A 3639-nucleotide genomic window follows, 5' to 3' on the forward strand; every position below is an offset into this window, starting at 1 on the left:
ATATTCAGACCACCTGAATATTACACCAATATAATATTAATTACTATTATTGTTATTATTAGCTATTTGTTGTTAATAGTATGCAATAGTAATATATTTCTAAAATTTAAATTCTTAGCTTTCACTGACTGACTCTACAACGGCTAAAAATATTAGCCATTATGTGAATATTAAAATCAGCATGAAATTAAAATTCATCTGTTTTCTAAATGCATATTTTAGATCTTATTGTGAACAAATCAGCCATGTATATGTTTCATTTTTCAAATTTTTTTTTTACCTTGTAATGTTTAATCAAAATCTCATAACTGGACCTTCCAGTGAAAATGACAGACTTCTCTCTAGTGATGTATGCAGGCGTTCTCCAATCATTTAGTCCACTTAAACTCTGCAACTTTAAAATAATGTGAATAGAATGCACCACACGTTTTAATTACAATGCTCATTATGTCTTGTTAATAGTTTTGCATAAAAATACGTTCACATTGGCAGCGAATCGCAGTAAAGAAGCAACCTGACATCAGTCATTTTCAGTGTCACCTGATGATATCTGGTAGCGACACAATGCGTCAAATACCAATGGGAGAGCAGACAGTGACCCACACCCTGATACAGTTAGATACCGCGGCACAGTTGGAACATCTACTAGAAACCAACAGCAAAGCATTTTAATCACTGTCAAACTTCATTCACAATGACAGCAATTAAATCACTGGAGGTCACAGGTGGTTTACTGTTGGTTTCCAATAGGCTTTCAAACAGATCGCTCATATGCATAAAGCTAAGTTCTGCTCAACTTTTGATGCCTCTGTTGCTTGTGCTGCCAAAATCAATAACTCTCATTGCAAGTGAATAGCATCCAGACACCTCTTCAGTGTGAACGGGTCTTGAGTGTGGTGCCAATCACTGCAGAACTTCTTTACGTATGTGAGTTTGGTTCAGGTTTGGTAACATAATGCTCTACTGCACCAGAAAAAGAAACATAAAAATATATCATATTTAATTTCTCTTCAATTCACTTAAAATTCCCTCTATTATATGGCAATGAATAAATACATAACTGAAATCGCAATTAGATTAAACAATCATCAGGCGATTATGTAATAACTGCAAACGACCTGTTGAGGCTTAGCAACAATATCCTGCTAAATTAGTAATTTAGAGTTTATTTGACTTTGTGACAACATCTGTAGATTTATAACTGCTGTAGATGTATATCTTTGCATATTAAACTGACAGTTTTCTTCAAAGGGGCTAATAAATGTAAGACTTACAAAACGTCACTGATAAACGATGAGCTTGTATCACAGTGAACTTACTCCCACAAATAAACTCCTAAAACCCATCATAAGGTAAAAAGCCCACCTACATATACAAATAACATTAGTAAAACCAAGGACAAGTCATTCAACATGCACCTGCAGTACAATGCTCTGTGGAATACTTGAAATATTTCTGGAAAATGACAGTTTCCCAGGGCAACATTGTATAATTGCCCCCTCATGCTTCCCACATGGCTGTTGCTTCTTCTCTACAAATAACTTAATAAAACAAACGTCTATATATATATATATACACACATACACACACACACACACACACAGTATACCATGTATTAAGGTTTGAGACACACAAGGTTTGTGCCACAGCTGCCCTAAACCAGCAGTACCAAATCATTTTTTGTTTCTGTAATGGTTAATCCACCTGTATGTGTATGCTCTTTAGTCACAGTAGTGTTTCTAATTCTAAAATATAATTATTGTTGTTATCCATGAATTTTCGAATGTACTGTTTTACAAGAAAGGCAGAAAAAAATAGTAAAGCACTTTATAATTGTTTTCCTTCAGGTGCCCAATTACAGTCAATAACAACCAGAGACTGTGGGAAAGTACATAAAAACCATGGCAGCAAGAATGCGAGCTGCTATTAAGGCCAAAGGAGGCCATACAAAATATTACGTTTTTTGGTTATTATATGTGAGCAAAGACTATTTCATTGGTTCAGTTTTTTATTTGCCTAATAAACGACAATATAATTTTTTAGTTTTAAACAAGTTTTTGACAGATTCCAAAAATATTTGTGTTTTCTCTTTATTATGGCAGGTGGTCTAATAATTTTTTAAAGGATATACAGTGCTAAACAAATTTATTAGACTGTATTTATTGACTGTAATTGGGCATCTGAATAAAAAATAACAACAAAGTGCTTTACTATTTGTTCAGCCTTTCTTGTAAAACAGTTACAAATACTACTGTGACTAAAGAGCTTACACATACTGGCGGATTAACCATTACAGAAACATAAATGATTTTGGTAATCACCAATACTGTTATTTTAGGACAGATGTGGCACAAACCTTACATTGTGTGGTAGTTGTCTAATAAATTTGTCTAATAATAAATAATAATAATAATAATTTTATATATATATATATTAAGAAATGACACTAGGGTGGTGAACAACTCGCTCGCCAGCGCCAGTCATCTCGGGTAGAATTAACAGAAGCCTGCATTTTATTATGGTTGTAGGTCTACACCCCTTACACGAGCCACAAGAACGGGAACTAAGTTAACTAGTCTTCTGCTGTGTATGCTAACCCGAACTTGGTAAATAGCCCTCACTTGGTGTCCCCTTATGCCGCGTGCAGAGTGCAGAGGCTCAAAACATGCGCAGAAGAGCGATGAAGGCGCAGATGTTTTACAACTCCGCGCTTTTGGACACCTCTGAAGTGAGAAGCTCGACACGACAGCTGACCGCATGACAATTACTCACCCACTTCCTTGGGAAGAAAGACAAACTGCTTCCAAAAACCGAAATGGTCCTCTGAAGTCCCACCAGGCTTCTTAACGAGCGGTCTTCGTCGCGAATCGCCTTTCGGCGGGTTGCGATACCCTTTCAACCCGAAAGAACAAGTTCAACTAATAGCCTGTATTCGGAATATATCCACTTAGACACAGTTAGTACATAATTTCTTTGATTATGTGTGAAAACGATTACGTTTCGCTACCACGACAGGAAAATGCACGAGCTTTACTATAATCGCTCCACCCCCTTTACGGTAAGGACGAGCTGATGGTATAGAAGTATGTGATTATATCAAATGCTGCTCTCTACAGGTTCATAGCAGCTTTTAACTCTGTGTGAGATGGATGACCCTGTGTGTGAAAGCACATCTATACATCTGGAGTTTCTTGAATTGTTGTGATCTTGCAGCATGCTAATTCAAACCCCTTTTACTGTAGGAAATGCAATATAATGAGATTATATATTACAGAGAAGGCTTATATTTCCCTCATTGGTGATCAAAAGATAATCATTCAAATTGAACATATGTATTGTGTAGGTCAATGACATAAACTAAAAAAATAAAGAAATAAAAAAAATATAAGTGGTTATTCAAAGATAGGCCTACATCGAAAATGCTATTTGTACATTTGAATTCTATATGATAATATCCATTTTAATATTAGTTTTTTGAGGACTTAATAAAAAGTCTAAATTTTTCAAATGTTAAAAAATAAAACAATTGTATTTATTTAATATTATATTTATATAATCTCTCTCTCTCTCTCTCTCTATATATATATATACAGTGGGTACGGAAAGTATTCAGACCCCCTTAAATTTTTCAAAATTTAA

The 3639-nt window shown here is 34.8% G+C and overlaps 1 protein-coding gene across 1 annotated transcript in view; it reads right to left on the reverse strand.

Moving 5' to 3' along the window:
* The window catches only part of LOC107688087 (thyroid hormone receptor alpha-A-like), a 37564-nt gene extending 34723 nt beyond the window's left edge, over positions 1–2841 (reverse strand). The window contains exon 1 of the mRNA XM_016485642.1: positions 2773–2841. The gene's annotated coding sequence lies outside the window, so the exon portion shown is untranslated. The remainder of the gene's footprint in view (positions 1–2772) is intronic.
* Positions 2842–3639: the final 798 nt, after the last annotated feature.

The sequence above is a fragment of the Sinocyclocheilus anshuiensis genome, unplaced genomic scaffold, assembly GCF_001515605.1.
Source record: "Sinocyclocheilus anshuiensis isolate Anshui unplaced genomic scaffold, SAMN03320099.WGS_v1.1 scaffold249, whole genome shotgun sequence".
NCBI lineage: Eukaryota > Metazoa > Chordata > Actinopteri > Cypriniformes > Cyprinidae > Sinocyclocheilus > Sinocyclocheilus anshuiensis.